The following is a 17,538-nucleotide window of genomic DNA, read 5'->3' as shown; positions in this document are numbered from 1 at the left end:
AGCAAGAAATGAACCCAGGAAAAAAAAAAATCTCACAGTCTTATCACAGCATGCTTTTTCTTTCTTATAAAACCATCATAATCAAAATAAAAACCAACCAAACCAAAACCAAAAACCTCAAAAACTAACCAAGCAAAAAACCCCCCCAAAGCCCCCAAAAAACTAAAACAAAAAAACCCCAAGCTTCTATCCAGTAAATAAGACTTAAGTTTTAAGATTTATAACTACAGAAGGTGTCTTGATCACAGCTGAAAGAGGTTTGTAGTTATGCACGGCAGGCCTGTGAATTCCTTAGCAAACCTATGATTTTCTTCTTTTCTGAAGTATGTCTGTGAAATGTTTTGGAGTTTTGTATTGGAAAATATTTTTCTGCAACACACATTTTAGTGGGAATAAATAAAAACGCCAACTAGTATAAAGATGGAATCATGTCTTTAGGAATTTATACTAGAATAATCTTGAATCTAGAGGAAACTCGAATGTGGGGAGGAGAGTGGAGGTATTGAAAATCTGAGAGGGTTTTTGCTCGCACCAGTTGTGTTTTCATGCTGTTTACTTGGGCTAATATAGTTCATGCTGCACTGCAAAACTTTTAGATGCCTTCAGCATGTTGAATAAGAAGCTGTAGTTTTATAAAATAGCATTTATTTTGTTGTGGATGGGCTGCTTTATCACCTACATACAAGGACTCGCAATCACATACGTTGTATCTCATGTTAAACAAGGATTTAGGAGAACTCCATGGAGTTCAATGAGCCCATTTCTAGCTGTGTTGACAGCAGATTTCTACCCAGATGCCGGATAAGCATACTTGGTATTTTGAAAAGTTTTTCCAGGCTCCAGCTCTTTTGAAGCAGGCACTTAATGAGCTTCTGTGTATTTAGCAACCTTCATCAGATGCCTTTACATCAACTTGTGCAGGCTGCCTTTGGGCTCGTATGAAAAATCAGGCATACGTTCTAAAATGTGAGAATGCTTTTTTTCTCTGTGAATGTTTGAGGGATCTCGTGCTCTTTTACCACAATTTAGTCGTTCAAGCCTGAGGTGCTCTGGTCCCAGGGAAGATCGATAGGATGTTGCCATTACGGCCGTGTCTGTCAATTACAGCCAGATTCAGGCGGTCAGGTAGGATTGTAAATTTGTGCCAACCAGTCACAGATGTTCCAGCTGTGCAGACATGTGGCACTATTTATTCTACTCTTTTTTCATAAAGGCCACAGGGGGGAAAACATTGTCCCTACCCAGAGACTGCAGCCGTTCTCCTGAAAGCACCTTTCAATCTTCCTCTCCACGCTGGGATGATGGCATTAGGTCTTTTTAGCCCTCACATGTTTGTTTCAAACTCCCACAGCTCACAAAATTAATTTCTGTTGGGAACACAATGTGGTGATGAGGCAGGTTATTCTGGCTGGGCTTTTCCTTTATCTGCTATACAAAGCAACTGATTCACTTTCTATTAATTACCACCAGCTATGGGGACTGCCTGGTGTTTTTTCTTTGGACTTTCAGCCTTTTGAGCTCGTTCTCAGGTTTGCTGTTTGGAAAAGCAGAGATGACAGGAGCGGGAAGGAAGGATACAGGAGAAAGAGGCTGACTTACCCAAACCTTAAAGCACATCTCAGCTGGGAATGGTTATTGTGTGTGGAGCACTATATTTTACTTATATGCAGCACAATATTACTTGTCTCAACTTCCCTCCTCCCCCAACCCTATGAAAGGAAATTCTAAAAAATTGCTTTTTAACTAATTATAAGAAATCCAATAACACTAGCAGCTTGTTTCTTTCTGACTAAATGTAATGAGATTGGAGCATTGCTTCATCAGGCGAATGACCTAATACAATAGCTCATTGAACCATGAAAGATTCATTAAAACTACAGATGTTACACACCGGGATTTTGCACAAAACTTCAGGAGCTGGTGATAAGTTTCAAACTGCCAGAAAATTTCCATTTCCTGCTGACCTAAATGAAAAAATCTATCCCTTCCCTGAGATGTGAGTGGCAATGTGTCTGTACAGCTTTTGGAGTTGGTTTCTCACAAAGGGTGCATGATGCCCATTTGCCCCTCAGCTTTGTATCTATTACTAAATGATGCATTTTAAACTGTTCTTTGTATCCATGATAACTGTGGGTTCTGAAACAGTAGAGACTTTAATACACTAAGCTTGAGGTATAAAAATGAGGCATCTGTCAGAAAAAAATACGGACTGACTTACAACCTCTATAATTAAGGTGTAAGGAAATCTCTAGCTGTTAAAATCTATTTTGAGCTACCCTAAAACATTACATCCAACAAGACAATATCCAATAACAGTAAGAGAAGAGGCAGAAGGTAAGATGATGGTTTGCAAATGCATAAAAAAAAGGAACTAAAAAACTAGATATGGAATTCTAGAGTTCAGTTCAATTGATGTAACTGTCCCCATCATCCTTTCTGCTGCCAGTAGGAAAATGTCCAGAGCATGTGTTTAAGCAACACGCACTAAAGCCTGTGGGCATGTTTGACTCTTTCTGGCAGTGTGCACAAACCCAGGCTGCTTCCACAGGTGAGAGAGGTAAATGCTCTTTCCTCCTGAGATACATCTGAAAAAATCCTAAAAGGAGCACCTTGTAATCTGGGGAAAAACCAAAAGGTTTCTCTTTCTACTGAAATCTTGGAGTGAAATAAAAGGAACCTGCAGAAATCAGCCTCTCTCTTTCTTTACACTGAGTTACTGAGCCCTGGGACTCTCAGGGTCGTTCACCTGCTGCCCCAAAGCGTTTCCTAAGTGTTCAAACAACAACAACAACATTAAAATATGAACTAACACTCAAATAACAGCAGTTCCCTGCTTTGGCAGGCTTTTCCCTCAGGGCAAACCATCTTTCACCGCTTTTCTTTTGCAGAGCAGAAGAGCAGGAGAGGCTCAGGAGACAGAAGGACGATGATTTGGCCAAATTGCTGCCAAAAGCTGATGCCTTTAGTTTAAGGAATAAATACCTGTCCAAACTTGGAACTCAGGTATCACTGATTAAAAACCAGAATGCTGAGGGGTTTATTTAAAGGATTTGGCGGTTTTTACCAGCCAGCAACTCCACCTCTGAATGAAATCCCTGGGATTTGTTCTCAGGAAGAAACCTCCCAGTAATGAAAAATCTAATGAAGAAAAAGGATTCGAAGGTTGGCCCATTTCAGAAGCTGAGGAATGTCTTGAATTTTATTTTTTTGCAGCTCCCAGCTCATTACTCCTCCTGTTTCTCAACCCTGGCCCACAGAAGTGTGTTGAAATAGCAGCTTGGCCCTGTGGAGAAGCAGGAATCCACTGAATTTCCTGGGACGCAGAGCCCAGCGCCAGCAGATGCTCCGCGCTTTGCTGCAATCCTAGATCCTAGATTTCCAATATTGCCTAAAAACTCCTCCTTCTTGGGCAATCCAGAGGATCCTGATGGGGGATTGTGGCTCTGGTGGAACCTCTGAGTACCTGCTCCAGCCTCTTGGCTCTAATTACTCCGTGAGTAGCTGAGTCAGGGGCCAGGGGTTGCTCTCTGGCTGTGAAATGGGAAAATTCCATCAGGAAAGTGCTGGGATGAGGCTGGAGGGAGGTGGGGCTTCTCCAGCCTCTCCTTCTTGGACACCTTCCTTGCTCTGCTTCGTTTTTCTGGGGGAGGAAAAGGTGAGGAGAAGCTCCCCAGGGAATATTGCAGAGGAATCTCCAGTTCCAGAAGTACAAAAAGTGCCCAGCCTCAGGAATTTATCCCAGCTCAGGAAAAGCACTAACCTCTCCAAGCCTGAACAATGTGAAAACCGATTTATTTTTTAAGACTTAGTGACTAAAACCAATAAAAAGAGTTAATGCAAGGACTGGGTTTTGCTTCCAGAGGGAAAAGCCTTGAATTTCATGCTGGAACTCATCATTTTCCCATCATTTCAGTGGGAAACTCCTTGCTGAACAGGGACTTCCCAGGGCTCCTGCAGAGTGCGCTTTGCTTTGCTTTCATTCCTCCTGGAGGTAATTGGATCAATTATCTCTGACCCGAGCTGAGCTTGCTGTAAAGGGGCAGGAGGTTTGTGGAGCCCCAGGAATGGGGAACATTCCTGGGATACTCCAGGAAATGTTCCTGGGATGGCTCCAGGGAATCCTGGTGTGCCACAAAAAGCTCAGGAGCCTTTGACGTTTGTTTGGCTGCAGGGAGAGGAGTCCGTTAGAATCAAAAAGCTGCATTTGATGTAGAATATTCTGAATTTCATCGTTTCAATCTAAGCAGAACTCCCAGTCTTAAAGCTTGGTTTTAAAAGAGATTTTTGTGCAGTGGAGATTTCTTTGACGTGCCTGGAAAATTCTCATCTTCCCGAGGGACATTTTGGGTGAAAGTTCTGGATTCTGGAGGACAATGAGGGGACCCAAAGGAGCAGTTTGGGAGCTCCCTGTCCCCCTGAGCTGTCCTGGTCCTTTCTGGGCTCCTCGGGACCAGCCCTGAGGCTTTGATTGGACGCTTTCCTTGTGAATTTGGGGTGTTTTTTAAAGAAAACATTTCGTTGGACACTGTCACCTGTGCTTTTTGGTTGTTGAGGGTTCTGGTGTTGCCTTCGGAGGCTTTGGGAAGGGAACTTTATCCCAAGAAATCCTCCCTTTTCCAGGGACCTCTCACTAGAGGTCAGCACTGCCATGCTGCCGGCTCGGGAATGTTGGATGGTTGGGATTAAAACCACCGAGGCTGCAGCTGCTGGGGCTTGTTTGGGTGCCTGATGTGCACCAGCCTTGGTCCTGGCACGAGGTGCCCATCCTGGGGTGTCCATCCCTGGCAGTGTCCAAGGCCGGGCTGGACATTGGGGTTTGGAGCACCCTGGCGTGGTGGAAGGTGATTTTGAAGGTCCTTCCAGCCCAAACCAGTCTGTGATCCCATGGAACCGAGTCCAGTCTTTGGGAAAAGCACCTCAGTGCCTTCAATCAACTTCTCTTTGAATGTTTATTAATGGAAGGCAAAGCAAAGGGATGAGCTGGGAGGGAAAAAAGGGGAGGGGCATGGTCTGAGGGCTGAAGACATGGAGCTGTCAAAAGGGAGGAAGGGTGGAGGGAAAAGGGACGGATGGTGTAGCAAGGCATGGAGAGGGTTGAAGGCACGGGAGCTTCCCACAGGCATCAGCTGCGTCAATCATCAGCTGTGCCTGGAGCTCCGGCTCCTCCGTCTCCAGGCGGTCTCATCTTCTGTGGCCCCTGAAGGTCTTCTAAGGCCACCGGTTTTTCTGAGCCAGCAGATGACTGCAGTTCTGCAATTCGCTCCTCGAACATCAGCTGGACAAAGAGGCTTATCTGGGAGGGGCTGTCGTCGTCTCTCAGGGCCTGAAGAGCTGGAAGAGACAGGCACAGAGCCCCGGTCAGAGCCCGGATGTGCGGGAGTCCAAGGAGACCCTCCTGCCAAGGGCCATCCGAGCCAGCTCCTGCCGTGGCCACCACAAGAGAGGAGAGGGGGGCCAACGGGATTCACCGCAAAGTGCTAAACACGAATCGCCCCGCCCGCGTCCCCGAAATCTCTCCGTGTTCTGCGCACGCCAGCCCTTGTCCGCACAGGGAGCCAGGCCCTCCGCAGGCAGGACAGGGATTGCAGCCCCCTGCGCGAGCATTGCGGCTCCCCCCGGCAGCCCCGCTGAGAACCCGCTGCCCTCACTCACCCTCGCTGAGGGCCTGGAGCTCTTCCTTCTGCCTCCTCAGGCGCACCCCGGCGATCCCTGGGAACACAGAGCCTGTCAGGGCCCCAGCGGCACGGCGCCCTGCCAGCGGCGCTGCCAGCCCTGTGGCCACACGGCCTCCTGCCCCGGCAGGGCTCGGCCCGGGCCCTTGCCGCATCCTGCCGCCCCAGGGCACGGCCGCAGAGGGCGGCAGCAGCCCCGAGGGCAGGCGCGGCTCCACGGCGCCGGGCGCGGATGCCGCTGCCGGGACGGGGGCTGGGGCTGGGGCTGGGGCTGGGAGGGAGCCCGGGCTCGTGGCTCACCGATGAGCTTGATGGCCGCCTCTCGCAGGGGCTCCTGTGGGTGCTCCAGGTAGGGCAGGGCCAGGCGCAGGTGTTCGGCCGCTCGGCTCCTGTCGTCTGCCAGCTGGAGAGAACGGCAGGAGGGAGGGAAGGGTTGGCGTGGGCTCAGCCCCTCGGCCGGGCGCTCCCGGCGCCCAGCCCCGGCCTGCGCTGCCCGCACAGCCCCGAGGCCCGGCCAGCGGGCGCCGGGCTCCGGAGGGGGCGGAGGGCCGGGTGCTGCCCGGGGAGCCGCGGTGCCGCCCCGCCCCGCGGCCCCGCTGGGCCGGCGCTCCGTCGGCGCCCGACTCGGGGCACAGGAGCCTGGAGAAGAGCCCGCGCGGCCCCAGGGAAGGGAGCGGCGTGTGGGGCGCAGGCCGGAGCCCCTGCGTGCGGCGCTGGGCAGGGGCCACGGCTGCCAGCCCCGCACACCGAGCCCCGCCGTCAGGGGGCTTCTCCAGAGGCCGTCCTTACCACGCACTCGGCGAACTTGAACAGCTTCTCCGTCTTCAGCACGTGCTCGAGGTCGCTCCTCTTCAGGAAGCCGGCCGCACAATGCAGCGTTTCCCAAGAGGCCTGGAGAGCAGCAGAGACGGGAGCTGGCAGCGCAGCCCAGCCCAGGGCACGGGCCCTGCGTCCCTGCGCCAGGGCCAGCAGGAGGCTGCGAGCCGGGAGAGGTGCCCGGGCAGGAGGCAGCCGAGCCCCCTGTCAGGGATGCACCGGCATCACACAACGCCTCACCTTGGCCACGCGCTCGTTCACCTCGTGGCAGTGCAAGTAGAGTGGCAGCAGGCTCTGGCTCACAACTGTGTTCAGTGGTTCTTTGCCCTCATCCGCTACCAAGCCCATCACCTTTTGGAAAAGCTGAATGGAGAGCAGCTGCACCTGGCTGTTGTCCTGAAGGAAAGGAAGCGGAAGAGGCCTCAGCACCAATTTCTCCAGCCCAGCCGGGCAAAAGCCTAAAAATCCCCAGGGCACAAAGTTTCTGGGCAGCAGCTAATGCCCGTGGCACGCAGAGCCTTACGTTTCCAAAGAGCGACAGGAGGAGGTCGGCTAGCTTCAGGGCAGTGGTCCTGCCGATCACGGAGTCTTTCCGCTGGCACACATTGGTGAGCGCAGAGAGGGACATGGCGACCACCTCTCCGTCGGCATCCCCAAGCCGCTCCAGGAGGCTTGGAAGCAGGCTGCGTACACCTCCGGCCTGTATGGAACACAAGGCTGTGCTGGGAAGCCACCAAGAGCTGCAGCGCCAACACCGCCCTGGCTCTGCTAGCCCACCCTGCCGCTGCTGGGCCCAGAGGCCAAAGGCCTGTCCCGAAGCACTCGAGCAGCTGGAACAGGAGGCAGGAGAGCTGGGAGCAGCTGCCTCAGCTCCTGAAGCCCAGCCAGCCCAAGGGGCTGCTTTCCCCAGCGCAGCTTCAGCCGCTGCCCCCTTCTCACCATCGAGGGCTCCTCGCTGAGCAGCACAAGGCCTTTGAGCGCCAGGTGACGTCTCTGCCTGCACGTGCCCTGCAGGTGCCTTGACATCTCCTCCAGGACACGGCCTGCGCATTCCCTCAGGTCCAGGTACTCGATGACCTGAAAGGCACAGGGCAGTGACAGGTGACCCGAACAGCAGGAGCCCAGAAGCGCACAGGGCCGGGCCCAGGCAGCAGCAGCAGCAGCAGCACAGGGCTCGGGCACCGGCCCAGGCAGCTGCAGCTACGAGAGGGCAGAGGGCTGAGAGGCAGCTGAGCGAGGCAGCGCTGGCTCACCTCCACCAGGAATGCCAGGGAGGGCAGATCCCAGCGTGGCTCCTCCCTGCTTAGTGGCTGGAGTAGGTAGAAGCCAATGCGGGAACAGGTGTGGCCCAAGTGACGGCGCATCTCCCTGTCAGGGGGAAAAAGGCAGCAAGAGCCTGAGGTGGGGGGGACAGTCTTCTCCCAGGAGGTCTAACTCACAGGTCCGGTCTTTCCCCAGTATCTCTGGAGGGGGATGTGGGCGCTTTGGGAGGCGGCCCCTTCTGGGCACCCTCCTCTGCCAGCCTTTTCCAGTCGGCTTGGCCGGCCCTCGGTGACGAGGCCCTCGAGGCCATGAGCACAGGGACTGTGTGGGGCACAGGGGACAAATGTGGGAGAGAAGGGGTTCTCACCTGGCCAGCAGACCCACGGCATAGTGCTGGGTGTCAGCACAGAGCAGCGTGTCCCAGCCACGCTTGCGCTCCATAGCCATCATCTCTGTGTTCCACCACATTTGGCTGAACAGAGCCTTCATGGCCTGCACTGCAAACCTGTGTGCAGAGCAAAACCCAGGTCACACGGCGAGCGCTGGCGCCGGCCACAAGGACATTGAAAAGACAGGAGGACTGGCACCTGTTGGGGTTGCTGGGAAGGCCGTGTTCCTCCTGGCACGCTCTCCAGAAGTTAGCAACTTCCACTGGCATCTCTTGTGTGGTGATGACAATGTGGAAGAGGAGAGCAACAAACAGACGGGCTGAATGAAGGAGCACTGCCCTGTGGCATTTGGGCACCTGGACAGTCAGCCACAGCCCCAGAGCTGCCTGCAAAAGAAGCAGCCCGAGACAGAGCTCAGTGCTAAGATGTCCGTGTGGCAGGGCCCGAGGGGAGACGCAGGGGGAGCGACGGGCCTGGAGCCCCCTGAGCCTGCCCTAAGCCAGTGCCTGAGGCAGGGAGAGGACGGAGAGCTGATGGAGAGGCGACCGGGGAGCGAGCAGAGGCCGGTTCCAGAAGCTCACCGCCAGGGCAAAAACGTCCTCGTCGTCGCCATCGGAGGTGGTCGTTGTATGCAGAGGCCAATCCTCCATCACGCGGATGAGTGCTGGCAGCACCTTCTCCGCTGTCACAGTCGAGGAGCCTATGGCTCTCCACATGCTTGCAGCAGCTCTGTGGGATTGGAGCTCTGTGTCAGGGCCGGCTCAGTCACAGTAGCATGCCCTGTGCAGCTGTGGAGGCCCAGGTGACAGAGCCCTGGTGCCCTGAGGGGCAGGGAGGGAGCATGGCAGCAGGCTGGTGGAACAGAGGGGCCCAAGGGTCCTGGACCGCTCCGCCTGTCTGGCAGAGCCCATTGGACAGGCTCTGCAGGGCAATGGGCCCTAAAGGCTGCTGAGCCCTGAGCTCTCAAGGCAGGTGGGCCCCATACCTGTCACACGTTGGGGCACAGCGCAGGAGGGTCAGCACAACGTCAGCAGGTTGCTCTTCAGCCAGCTTCAGAAAGTCCAAGCGCATCCTGGCATCCAAAGTGACACAGGCCGCCAGTCTCTGGTGAAGGTCCTTCACCATGGCTGGCACCTGGAGGAGGCATGGGGAAGACCTGGAGCGCTGCCCAAGGGAGCAGCTTTCCCCAAGAAGTGCTTCCCCTCCTGCCACACTCTCCTGGCCTCCAAGACTCAGGGTCTCTTTTGTGTTGGTGTTTCTGAAGGCCACAGACTCAGTCACTGCCATGTCCGTATTTGCTGCATCATTGATTGCAGCATCCAAGCGCTGAGTCAAATCTGGGCTGACATTGGGCTCTGCCTGGAGCTCGGTCAGCCTGCGGTCAGGCTCAGCTGTTGCATGGCTTCTGGTCGTCCTACGCCGAATGGGCACGAGCCTCCGGAACAACTGCAGAAGAGCAAAGGACAGGGAAGAGAGACGCATTCCATGGAGTGCTCCAAGCGCGGAGCTCGGCCGAGCAGTGACAGCAGGCCCAGCCCAGGCGGGGATGGCTGCACGTACCTTCAGTGATCTGCGGAAGCGGCCACGGGTGGGCTTCTTCTCCTTTGTCTGCTCCATGGTTGCATCTGGCAAAGAGCGAGCGCAGCCAGAGCTGAGGGGTTGCAGGAGAGGCCAGAGAAGCCAGCCCTGCTCTCCCCAGGCAGGGACAGCCCCGGGATGCCCCAGGGGATGGAGCACAGCTGCTGCAGGGGCAGCCTCGGCCCCTCTTCCATCCTGTCAGTGGGCGGAATGGGAACGGGGATGGGATGGGATGGGGCCAAGCTGTCCGCAGCCATCGGCCTTGTGGCCCGGCTCTGCCACTCACCATCCTGCTGTGGCTGGAACTGCTCCAGCTCTTGAGGGGGTTGTGCTGGAGCATCTCCAGGGCTTGTATTTCTTCTCCTCCAGCAAACTGTGAGGAGGTCGCGAAATCTGCCCGCCATGTCAGCGTCTGGCCTCGAGGGCACCTTCAGACAGATGCCTCTGAGGAAACTAGGGAAAACCCTGAGGCAACAAGTCGTGCAGTTGTGCCTTGAAGGCACCTGCAACAAAGAAGCCTCAGGAAGGCTGCAGGACAGCAAGTCCTGCACACTGGTCTTGAGGGCTCCTACCACAATGACAGGAGACTCCTTGTGGTGCTTCAGGTCACCAGATCCTGTGGTCTGGCCGCGAGGGCACCGACCGCAGGGTTGGGAGATGCCTCGGGAAAGCTCCGAGTCACCAAGTCCCGCAGTCTGGCCGCGAGGTCAGCTGCAGGAGCAGCGCTTCGGAAAGGCTCCGGGTCGGGCACAAACGAGCGGGCTGTGTGGGAACTCCTCACAGCACCTCTCCGGCGCGTCCTGTCCCGTGGCGTGCTCCGAGCACTGTGGCGTGGCTGCGTTGCTGCCAGCACCTATGTCACCGCGTGTCACAAAGGCTCCTCGGACACCCTGTGCTGTTCCCTGCCACGGTGACCACGCTGCTGCACCGTGTCACAAAGGGCCCATGCACACCCTGCCACCTGCCCCGGCCCTGCCCCCGCTCCACCCAAAGTGGCCCAGGTCGGAAGGAATCCCTCGGCCCAAGTGTCTAAGAGAGCCCAACAGGACCTTGAATGATTTGATGGCTCGAGCCATCGGCAACCGCTGCCCTGCTCTGCGGGCTCAGGGCGGCAGAAGGAGCCCCCAGGGCTGCCGACGCAGCCGCAGCGGGAAGGGCACAGGGCCTGCCGCAGAAGCTGGCACGGCCTCCCTTCTCTCAGCTGATAATTGTCTTCAACCAAAGTCAGGCTTTCACTTCAAAGCCAGCTCAGTGCAGGCAAACCCTTGGGCAGCTAAGATCTCCAAAAGGCTGCTCGATCCAAAATGACCAATTCCTCTTTAATTTCTCTTTTTGGGTCACTGCTGATCCTCTCCTCCTCTTCCCCCTTCCACTCAGCTGAATTGGCAGAGGCTGGATTAGCCACTTTATCCTTATGGATGAGCATGGCAACTTGTTTTGGTTTGGGAAGACAGGTATTTGCTAGGTAAAAGTTGGAGGTTTTCTGGAATGGAGAGTGTAAACTTTTTTTTTTTTTTAATTATAAATTTACAATTAGAGGTTTTTAGGCAAAGATTTGGGAAATAGGAATAGCAGTTTTTTATTAGTATGTATTACAAAGTAAACAAACAAACCCCCTTCAAATAACTACAGTATTAATAACAAAAGAAAAACTGTATTAAGAACTTTGAGGGCTTTGTTTTACAAAACTTAGGGCAGTTTGGTTTTGGTGTTCTTGCAGGATTTTTAGAGCAGCAAGCTGAAAGAGTGGAAAGTTTCGGGCTGGTAGCTGGGATGGCAGGGTGTCCCGGCAGCGAGGGGCTGCAGGGTCACTCTGCAGCAAGAGGAGCAGCGCTGAAGAAGCCGAAGGCGGGGCAGGGCTGGCTTAACTCCTGCGGGTGGCAGAGAAGGCTCCGGATTCCGGCTGAACTGGCCAGAGTAGATTTTTGAGGACTGGATTTTTTTTGGCTACAGTGAAACTTGTCCAGTTAGCAACAGTTTAGCCGTTTTTTTTTCTCTTTTTTTTGAACCTCGGGGGAAAAAAAAAAAAGGACAGCATCTAGCGGCTTTAAGCTTTGTTTTTTACTTGCGTGGGGTTTTTTGTTACTTTGTTTCTGTTTTTGTTTCGGCTAAGTATTTTGAAGTGTTTAACATTTGGTCTCTTTGGTAACTTATGGGGAAAAAATTCTTTAGAGAAAGAAGGAACAAACCTAACTCCCAACATTATCTACTTTGCATTTTTTTTCCTACTAACATATTATATTGAGTTTAAACTGTAATATATATATATATATATTTATGTTTATATATACATGCAAATATGGATACAGTCACATTGTCATCGATAGTTTACTTTAAGACAAGGTTTTTTTGAGGTATGCATTGGGGGTTTTTTTTTTATTTTTTTGCATTATTTGCCAGGTGCAACTTGGTTTCTGAGCGAAGACAATTTCACGGATGGGATTGTTTTTGCTGGAGGCAGGATTAATTTAAACAGTTTTTCTCAGTATACTTTTCATGTGTACTATTGGAACTTTATTTTTTGTTGTTGTTTGCACGGGCTTAGATTGGGCAGGATTTGCTCGGTTGGTGGAACTTTGAGTGTTTACTAGCTATGTGGCTTTTGCTAAATTAATACTTTAGTTTTTGAAAGTTTTTTTACTTAGTGCTTTGAAGGTAGCTTTAAGCAGGTTATTGCACTGTTTAATTTTTTCGACCGCTGGTGCATGATAAGGAATATGGCATACTTACTTAATGCTATGTTTTTTAGCTTAGGTGCTTATAAGACAATTTTTGAAATGGGTTTTATTGTTTGATTTGATTTTTTCAGGGGTGCTGTGTTTTCACAGGACTTGTTTTTTTAGGCTCAGGATGGTGTTTTGGACAGTAGCATGAGGCACAGGGTAGGTTTTTAACTATTTAGTGATAGCTTTTACTATGGTTAGTACATAGCGCCTGCCCTGGTGGGTTTGGGGAAGGGTGATGTAGTTAATTTGTTAGGGTTTTTTATATTTATATTTGGACTACTGCTTACTTTACCATAAGGGCTTTACTTGCTTGGCTTGCTTGATTGCAGCACGTGTTTTATAGTTATGGATAACTTGAGAAATACTGTCTATGGTTAAATTTACTTCTTGGTTTTGGGCTCACTTAGAGGTGGCATTTCTGCTTGGATGATTCGAGGCATTATGGGCTTATTGAGCTAGGAACAACTTTTTTCTGTCTTGCTAATTGAAATTTTGATACTTTTATTTTGGCAGCTTGATTGACTTGCTTATTATTTTGGTGGTTTTTATTAGCTTGATTCTTGGGAACATATGGGAATTACATGGCGGATTTTTACAGGTAGTTTTTTATGCGAGTGGCAATGTTTTTTTATTCATCAGCAGCCTAGATTTTTTTTATTTTATGTTGCAAGTTGGCCTTTTTCTACTTTTTTAGCCAACTCTATGGAGCATTGGCTACTACTTACGAATTAGTGTAGAGGTAGAGCTTTGGCTACTCTTTGTTTTTAGCAATGTCAAGGGTTAATTGGACAGCTTTGAGTTTAGCAAGCTGACTTGATTTTTTTTTTCCTTTCAGTGGCTTTTGCAACTTGTTGTGTGGGGTTTTATACGGCTGCTTTCTACTTACGGTTCATTTTTACGATGCGACGGGAACCGTCAATGAAAAGGGCATAGCGTGGTTTTTTTGCCGGCAGTTGGTTGTACGGAGGAGCTTTTTTTGCTTGTGTCACTTGTTCTTGCTTTTCTTTGTCTGTGAGACTAAAGTTGTTTTTTTTTTTTTTCTTTTCTGGTCAGTTTGTAATTATTTTTAAAATTTATTGGTGATTTGGGTTTTTAATATGGGCGCACTGTGTGATGAGGGCAGTCTATTTGCTCTATGTGGCGTCGGTGGCATGGTGGGTGGAAGCAAATGAGGATTCGGTACCTTCAAATGTTCACAGAACCATGGAATTCCACACTGGATGGGTTGGAAGGGACCTTAAATCTCTCATTCCCAAGCCCTGCCATGGGCGGGGACACCTCCCACTGTCCCAGGCTGCTCCAGTCTAGCCTGGGACACTTCCAGGGATCCAGGGGCAGCCACAGCTGCTCTGGGAATTCCATCCCAGCCCTCACCACCCTCCCAGGGAGGGATTTGGAATATAATATTTGGGTTTGGCTTAGGATATAAAAGCATGTCCAGGACGGGTTAGGTAATTTGGTTTTTTTCCAAAACAAAAATCCCTTCAGAATTGTGGAATTTTATTCTTCCAGGTTCTAGAATATGCTGAACTATTTGTATGGATGAAATGAATGAAATTATCCCAGATGAAATAATTTGCTGCCAGTTAAGAGCCTGCTGCTATAATTATTTATTAAGCATAGATCTCTTTAGATTGGTGATGTGTTTACCAACACCACAGTGCCACATCTACATAAATTATAAATAAATACATCTATACATATCTAGTGTAACCCATGATTGAAGTGATGTTGTGCCTGAATCCCTGATATCACCCACCTTTCCCTCTGGAAGGATTTTTAATTTGAGTATTTCAGGGAGAACTTTCCCCTTTCTGTGTGTGTTAGCCATTGCAGAGTTTCCCTGCAGAAAGCTCCAACCTGTATTGACATTTTACTTTCCTTTTTTCCCCTGATCCTGCCTGCCCTTGATTCCAGAGGAGAACAATGGGAGGGGAGTGAGTGCTGAGGGTATTTACAGCACAATCATGAGAAACGCTCCCCTCACCACTGAGCCCTTTTCCTTCCCCTGGCAAATCCTCTGGCTCTGCTCCAGCCTCGGGATCCACGAGCCTCTTCCCTGAGGGAATTGTTATCAACCTGGAAAACTCCTGTATTCCAGTGGCACAAGGAGACATCCGAGATCCACCTTCCTGGTGCATTCAGAAGGTGCTGCTGGGGGAGTTACACTGATCTGAACAGCTCCAAAGGTCAGAGATTTCTTTGTAATCAATTCTTTTTCCCAGCCTTCTGAAGTCTAATGATCAGCTTTCCATGTTTGTTGTGGTGGTTGCAGGGTTTGAGGGGCAGCAGAGTAAATTTGATTTAGGGATAAATTGCCATTTCTTCACAAGACTCTGAAAAGGGAGGGGAGGGATGTTAATATTTCATGTGGCTGGGAGAGGAAATGCCTGGCAGTGCCAGGGGAAGAGTCACAGCACCTGGGCTGAATTCACCCAGGTTTTTTTGGCAGCAATGATCTCATTGCTCAACATGAAGGGAACAGAAAACAATTCTGCCCCAGGGCAAGAGAAGCCTGGCTCAGGAGGGGCCATCACTGCAGTCACAGAAGGTTTCAGTGAGCTGGAGAAGGCAACAGAAATGGGATGTGTGCTAAAAGAAATGTGAGGGGGTAGAAGGTCAATACCAAAAATCAAACCAAATTAATCCTTCCTTCTTTTGTTTTTGCTGTGTTTCCATCTGTTTCCATCTTTCCATTTGCTGTGTTTCCAAAGCAAGGAAGGGGCAGGAGTTTAGGAGGGGCTGGTTCAGCTCAGCCTTGCTGATAAAGCAATTTGGGTTTTCCCTCATCAATCTGTTTCATTAACTACAAATGCAGAATTGGAGAAGTTGTTGGATATTTTTGCGTTTTTCTGCAGCTGGCTGCAGGAGACTTTGCTCAGACCGGGGGTTGGGGCTGTCCAGCCTGGAGAAGAGAAAGACCTGGGGAGATTTCGTTGGGGCCTCCCAAGACCACAAGGGAGCCTGAAAGAGCTGCAGAGGGACCTTGGACAAGGACCTGGAGCGCCAGGACAAGGGGGAATGGCTTTAAACTACAGGAGGAGAGATTTAGATGGGATCTTGGGAAGGAATTCCCTCCTGGGAGGATGGGGAGGGCTGGGCTGGAATTCCCAGAGCAGCTGTGGCTGCCCCTGAATCCCTGGGAGTGTCCAAGGCCAGGTTGGAGCCCCTGGGACAGTGGGAGGTGTCCCTGCCCGTGGCAGGGTGGGGCTTGAAGGTCCTTCCATCCCAAATTCCATGATTCCAACCCAAAGATAACCTGGATTGGAGGCAGCAGTGCCTGGGGGCTAAAGCACCTTCCCAGCTGTTATCAGAACAGGAGTTGCAGACATTTTATCCCTGGGTTTTCTTCCTTGTCCCTCAGCTGGGAGGTGATGGGAATGACCAGCAGGAGCTTCCCCAGGCCCTGGGAGTGGGACACTGGGAAGGGGACACTGGGAGTGGGACACTTTGGGAATGGGATACCTTGGGAGTGAGACACTGGAAATGGGACACTGGGAGTGGGACACTGGGAGTGGGACACTTTGGGAGTGGGACACTTTGGGAATGGGACACTGGGAGTAGGAGACTGGGAATGGGACTCTTTGGGATACTGTGGGAATGGGACACTTTGGGAATGAGATACTGGGAATGGGACAGTTTGGGACAGTTTGGGAAGGGGACTCTTTGGGAGTGGGACGCTTTGGGAGTGGCACTTTTACAACCACTATTGGCTTTGTGGTTTATCCTGAGACAACAGACCCAACCATAAATTGTCACTTCAGGGCCAGCATTTAGTGCCAGCTCAGGGAAATGCAGGGTGGTTGTGGCAGGTATTAAACACCCCCAATAAATCCTGGAGGAGGATCCCAGGGTAACAATGCCTGCTTGCCAAATCTGTTTGCAGAGTGCACAAAAGCAATGAGGAAAACATTGCAACAGCACAAAGGTTTTCTCACAGCTCCACCACAGGCTTCTGCCTCAGGAGAGCTGATTTTTGGTGCTTTTCTTCCAGCCCCAAACTGGGATTGAGCCAGGCCCTGCATCCATTGGGACTGGGATGCTGTGGCTGTAGGATAAACCCCCAGCCAAGCCCCCCAGGGAGCCATTTATCCTGTTTGGAGCCCGTTTATTTTTCCTCCTTCCCCTGAAGATGTGTGTGAGGAGCAGAGATTCAGCCAGGCCCTCTTCCCAGGCCCATGGGATGTGTGTTTCTTTCCCGTTTCCTGGAAGCGCTCGGTGTTTGGGAAGGTTGCTGGGCCACGAGGAGCTGCTGAACACCATCCACAGCCCCTCTCAGGCATTTTCTGCTGGGTGGGACTCCCTGAAAATCCCTTCAGCTTTGTAGGGAAAGCACTTTTCCTACGGGGCACACAGGGTGTGAGGCTGGCTCTGGGAAAGAAATATTCCCAGGGAAGAAAGGCTGGGAACGTGCTGACGGCAGCACTGCTCTTTCAGGTGTCACTGTAAGAAGCTTTTAAAAAGCTCCATTTCTGCTTGGTGGGCAGAAAGTGCAGGAAAAAGTGCTGGGAATGTGTGGAGTAGGAGCTGAAATGATGTTGGGACAGCTCGGGCTGGAGGCAGGAATGCTCAGCAGGGAAGGAACAGGCAGCCTTAAAAGGAAGAGAAAGCTTGAACATGTGAATTCTAGACAAAAGAATTTATACAGAGCTGATGAATTATGACGGATTCGCAGCGTGTTTGGGCTCCTGAAGACACAGATTTGGGGTCCCTGACTGTCAGAGCTGTGCTGTGAATTTTGTGGTGGTGCCATCCCCTCCTCCCCAGCACCCCCAGAGCAGGGCTCAGCTGGGCCTCATCCCACCCCTTATCTCCGGTGCATCTGCTGGCTCCAATTCCCCGCAAGAATCAGATTTGAAGGAGTGACAAAAGCCCTCATCGGTTGTTTCTCCACTTTTGCTGGGGATGTAAACTCAGAGAAGCCAAGGAAAAGAGCCCAGTGCTTCGCAGGGCTTGGGCAGAGTCCCAGGGGTGAATTCCCAAAGGAATGAGGAGTCTGTTCCCCAGCAGGCTCCATGTTCAGTTGGATCCAGGGAATTCAGCTGGACATCCTGGAGCCAAGGCCTGCCCCAAAGCTTTTCTTGCCGGGCTGAA

Source organism: Chamaea fasciata, unplaced genomic scaffold (assembly GCF_029207755.1).
Source record: "Chamaea fasciata isolate MVZ Bird 193981 ecotype frontalis unplaced genomic scaffold, bChaFas1.0.hap1 SCAF_34, whole genome shotgun sequence".
NCBI lineage: Eukaryota > Metazoa > Chordata > Aves > Passeriformes > Sylviidae > Chamaea > Chamaea fasciata.
Note: the sequence above shows the minus strand (reverse complement) of the source record.